The 5949-nt window shown below is 33.9% G+C and overlaps 1 protein-coding gene across 2 annotated transcripts in view; it reads left to right on the top strand.

Annotated features, from left to right (window-relative positions):
- The window catches only part of BOLL (boule homolog, RNA binding protein), a 55642-nt gene that overhangs the window by 42793 nt on the left and 6900 nt on the right, over positions 1 to 5949 (top strand). The window lies entirely within an intron of this gene.

Below are 5949 nucleotides of genomic sequence, written 5' to 3'. Positions count from 1 at the left end.
GTAGTGCAAGTCCTCCTACTTTATTCTTCTTCTTCAGTAATGCTTTACTTATCCGGGACTTCTTCCCTTTCCATACATGGTCAAATTTTGATTATCTGTGTTAATGGCATGTAACATTTAGGGAGAGGTGAAAATAATTAATGATCTATTCTTCTACTTTAGGGATCATGCTCATGCTTCCTAAATCAGATCTAGGCCAAAGAGTATAGTCTAGTTAGATTCATGTATATACTCAATATTTTTTGACTATCTACTCTGTGGTGAGAAATTCTGCTTATGACTTAGTTTCCTAGTGAAATTCTTGCATTATCACTTTAGGGAAATGGACTATATCTCCAGTAGAGAACCATGGCTTGATTGACTGTTGTGATGGTAATATGAATCTTGTTTACAGGGTACTTTGGTGAGGGAAGTAGGCATACTCTAAAATGATATAATGAAGATTAGTTATTTTACACTCAGATTTTAGGCTCTGACCCATCCCATGTGTTGAACTCAATACAAAACAGTCTAATTTAAAGATCCTCCCTAGTATCTCACATCCCCTTACCCCATACTACTATCCACTGCCAACATGAAATAAAATCATAATTTTGACCTAGAGAGACAAAAAATATATATTTTTCTAATTCCTTTTGTTAGAGATTAGAAAAAAAAGAAGAAAATTTAATAAACTTTCCAAGTCAAAACTAGAGGATAGGACTATTATATAAGAATCTTACGTTTCTTTTTTTTTTTAAGTTTGAGTGTTTTATACTTATTTTATACTCACTGTTTTTCTTTAGGTGATTTGGTGACTCTCAATAGAAAATGGGCCTTATTTAAGGACAGAAACTCAAAAATCACTTCTGTAGTTTTTTAGAACTATACAATCCTATAGAAATACTTCACTATTTAAGTTTTACTCTGCCAAAAAATTATGTTTTGTTTATAGTTCATTCTTACTATAACATGAAAATCTTAATACACAAATGTTATATCATTAGGAGACAATCTTTTCCTAAAATGTATTGAAGTAGACTAATATTAAAATATTAATGAATGACACTTAAAACATTAGCCTTTATTCTGCCTATGCAAAATTTCCCTGATGTACAAAAAACCTTGGTGACTTTTAAAATAGAAAGGTCGAAATATTCTTCAGAAGAATTTGAGCCTGTTGTTTTTTACGTGTAAGTAATTTTTCAAACTCTAGCGTAAAAAATTTTTCACTTTAATTATTATAACTTTAAGGATGCTAATTGGGTGTATTCCATAGTAGCAGTTTCAAGTGTTAAAACCATCTTGAAACAACAGAGCTAATCAATAAAATAGAGACCTCCTGGCAGAGCACAGAGCACAAATCTAACTATAAAAGTACTGCTTGCCAGAAACTACTCTTGACTGTAAGCCATAGGCTGTCATACTCTGTCAAATCAAATATATATAGTAAAGCTGACCAACACAGAGACTACTAGAATATGGCAATAATTAGAACTACCATTCTCTAGTTCAGCAGAGTCACATCCCTATATAGAATTAAGCTTTAAAGTCAATAAAGCAAAAACCACGTAACATCAAAATTATCCCATTAAGCTAGACTACAGGAAGGAACAAAAGGAAAATCTTTGTGCATCTGGGCATTCAAACTGTTATTCTTCTACAATAAGTACCAAATTTCTAGGGATAAAGGGTAGAAGTGGAAAATTCTAAAGTGTTTCTGTTTTCCTATAGTGTTTTTCTATTTTTTTTTGCACTAATATTAAATGTTTAATCAATTTGTTCTTATGAGTATTAATTGAGATGCTGGAAACCGGGGAAATTATAATTTGAAGTTCATCTTTAAGTTAAATGTACATTTTAACTCCAGTGTACACTATTAATAAAAACATATATAAAAAGCCGAAAATTCCTAACGGCACTGAATATTAAGGATAACATTTAACCACTTACCAGGCTATGAGGAATTTTTGTTTTAATTAAAGCATTGATTGGATTTGAATGAAAAACACAACTATTGGTCTATGTACACACCTCACCCTTTGAAAAGATAGTATGATTCAGAAATAAACTGGGAAGAGATTTAGCTTACTGCCACTGTCTACTTCTAGCTCAGAGACCCAGAATATGCAGTCTCCTAAAAGTTGGCAACTATCTTTAATATAGGAGCCCTGGTGAAGCAGTGGTTAAGCATTCGGCTAACCGAAAGGTCAGCGGTTCAAACCCACCAATCACTCCATGAGAGAAAGATGTGGCAGTCTGCTTACAGCCTTGGAAACCCTATGGGGGCAGTTCTACTCTGTCCTATAGGGTCGCTATGAGTCAGGATCAACTCAACAGCAACTAGGTTTGGATCCTTAATATGCAAAAATAAGGACGGTCTGGACAGAGCTGGAGAAAAATGTAGAACAAAATTCTTACAAAAAAGGACCAGATTTACTGGCCTGATGGAGACTGAAAAAACCCCGAGAGTATGGCCCCCGGATACCCTTTTAGCTCAGTAATGAAGTCACTCCCAAGGTTCACCGTTCAGCCAAAGATTAGACAGCCCCATAAAACAAAACGAGACTAATGGGGTGCAACAGTCCAGGGACAAGGACTAGAAGGCAGGAGGGGACAGGAAAGCTGGTAATAGGGAACCCACGGTTGAGAACGGACAGTGTAGACATGTCGTGGGTTTGTTAACCATTGTCATAAAACAATATGTGTACTAACTGTGTAATGAGAAACTATTTGTTCTGTAACCTTCATCTAAAGTACAATAAAATAAATAAATAAAAAGGAAAAAAATATGCAAAAATATTCCACTACTTCTCTCTCTTGCTAACCATTTCCTCATTTAGTTATCATTAATATTTCTTATAAATTAATTTACAGACTGAAATCCCCTTGTACTCAGAGGAGGACAAGTGTAAAACACTGTATTCTAGAGGACAAAGAGAAAAAAGCCTTTGCTTTGCAGCACCAAGCATACCTAGAAGGTATAAATCTTCATGCGCTGCAAATAGTCAAATTATAAACTGCCTTCTTAAACCATGGCATGAGCTAGGGCCTGGTTAGCCCACTATCCACCCCTTTAGACATTACCAACCATCATAATTGAAACCCTCAGGAGAAAATTATCTCAAGGGAAAAATCACAAAACATCTGAGGACTACAGTGCAATAAGACACACACACACATACACACGCACATACGCATAAGAACAGCCAATAATAGCTATTTCTTACACATGTAGCTTAAAGAATCAAAATTTTTAAATAAATATTAAAACCGTCAACATCATGCATCTTTGGGGAAGACTTCACAGTCATGCTTAAATGTTTTTTTTTTTTTTTCCTTGATCTTATCTATTTTTTCAAATAAAGTTTACAAATAACTTTTACCTCAAACTCTACCGTGTAATTATGTGGAAGTAATTACACATCTCAGTGGTCCGGTTTGAGAGAATGTCTTCAAGATCTTCAAGATCTTGCTTCAAGATCTGAAGCAGTAATTTTCTGTTTACTTTTTCATTACTCACATGCAAGATGGGATTCTATCAATCCCTTTCTATTGTGTGATTATTTGAGTTAGTTTTTCCATAACAACTAAATTTGATAAACTAAATTAGGTAGACTATATTGAAAACTCTTATACATTTTCTTGGCCATTCTTCAGGACTTTAGGGTTTAGGTATTCTTTTCATGAAATAGTATTGCTTAAGAGTGTTATATTTACTGCTTATATTTAACATTTCAGATGAGCCTATTAATAATACCTTAAAGTACAAAACACCTTATCTTCCTTCATTCTTTCTGTAATGAAATGTTTCCAACACAAAGTGTATTAGCTTTTCATTGCAAGATGAAAATAGCCTGCTACTTCATCTTTTAAAACCTTAAGAAAGAGTTCTTTATGTCATCCTGGAAATTTTAACCAGGGTTCATTAAAAGCCTCCTCAACTTTATAAATTGGCCAAATAATTTTTTTACTGGAAATATAATTGCTAAGATTTATTTTCTGTTCCATACTGTCAATTTTGTCTTTTTTTTTTTTTTAACTTGTTTTAGGTGAAAGTTTACAGAGCAAATTAATTTCTTATTAAACAATTAATACACATATGGTTTTGTGACATTGGTTGCCAACCCCACAAGATGTCAACACTCTCCCCTTCTCGACCTTGAGTTCCCCATTTCTATTCATCCAGCTTTCCTGTCCCTTCCTGCCTTCTCATCCTTGCCCCTAGGCTGGTGTGCCAATTTAGTCTCGTATACGTGGTTGAACTACGTGTGTTATTGTTTGTTTTATAGGCCTGTCTAATCTTTGGCTGAAGGGTAAACCATCAGGAGTGACTTCAGTACTGAGTTAAAAGGGTGTCCGGGAGCCATACTCTCAGGGTTTCTCCAGTCTCTGTCAGACCAGTAAGTCTGGTCTTTGCAATTTTGTTTTTTTCATGTAATGATTATACCTGAACTCCTTCACTTTCCACTTCCTATCTTGACTCCCCCCGCCCCCGCTTTTGGATGCTCCTTAAGGTTTCATTTCTCCTTCTAACCTGGTTAAAAAAAATTTAGAGGATTAGATTAAAACTATAGCTAAGATAAAACTTTATTTATGGATTTAAGTTCTTTGTTGCTATTTGTCACATTTTACAATGTATTATCAACTCTGGAAGAATCTAAATGAATTATGGGCCATAAATTAATTCTACAAATCACATAAACAGGTTGCCCATTGCACAGACAAAGCATATGGACTCTATCATATGACAAGCCCTAAGTAATAGCCTTCTCTCTGTAGTTTAATTCATCAAATATTTATTCAACATTATATTTGAAAACTAATATTTGAAGTGCTGTTGATATAAAAATTAATAAGACAACAACCTAACTTTCAAGATTACATTCAGCTCTGTTCATGCTCTGCGCCCATAGTTTTCTTCTTACTTTACTTCAGAACTATCAATGGTTAATTCTTTTAAGTAGGCAAAATTCAGTGCCTACATGTACCACATTGTCACGCAAATAACATGCATGTTATACGTTTTTGCCAACCACGCAACACCCCCCTCACCATTTTTGTAAGCGAGCCATGCCACACGTTATATGTGTGGGCACGTAATTTACATGAGGTGCATTATTTGCGAAAATATGGTACTTTTTATTGAAGCTAGCAGGACCTGAGTAAAGTTTTTGTTTGTTTTATTTTGGAAAAAAATAAAAGGAATAAATGAGGAAAATGTGAATGGATCTTCTCTAGGACATCACATTGAATTATGTATCTGCTGTAATGTTACATTAAAAAATTTCTTCTGTGAACCCAGAACCTTTAACTGTTGGTTTCTCGTGTTTAATAGTGTAATTAGTTGAGGGTGTGCCCCATATTGAAAATAAAACACTGAAATAGTATCAATAACCATTTCGCATTACTTCACAGCTATTAGACAACAATCTTCTCTTTATACTCCTGTCTTCTTAGAAAGGGAATGTAATATGTTGCTGAAAACTTTTTCTTATTTTCCATAGAAATGAAAGTTTATATCACCTATTTTTATTTCATCTTAATGCATTTAAGTAGTAGTATATCTCAGCTCCCTAAGATTCACTAAACGATTTAGAGAATTGAATTTTTAATTAAGTTCAGAATTTAGTTGCTGCTCTTAATAAGCAGACCTCCATCTTGTTGCCTTCAGTTTTCCTGAGATGTTGAAATCTGAACCTAAGATTGTCTTAACATAATCAAGCTGAATATTGTGTCTTTTTTTAATACCTGAAATGTTAATTATGGTAGTATGTAAGATGAGCGTGTATGCTGTCTCTGTAGCAAAAAGAGTGACATACAGATTCTTAATGGTATTGTAGAATAATCACTGTTCCAGTCATTTACATTTAAACTTTAAGTTCAAGGAAAAGAGATACTGAAATTCTGTATTGGGTTGTATTGTAGAATAATCACTGTTCCAGTCATTTACATTTAATCTTTAAGTTC

This window comes from Trichechus manatus, unplaced genomic scaffold (assembly GCF_000243295.1).
Source record: "Trichechus manatus latirostris isolate Lorelei unplaced genomic scaffold, TriManLat1.0 scaffold00056, whole genome shotgun sequence".
Taxonomy (NCBI): Eukaryota; Metazoa; Chordata; class Mammalia; order Sirenia; family Trichechidae; genus Trichechus; species Trichechus manatus.
The sequence above is the reverse complement of the archived record's forward strand: the minus strand, read 5'-3'. Positions and strand labels throughout refer to the sequence as shown.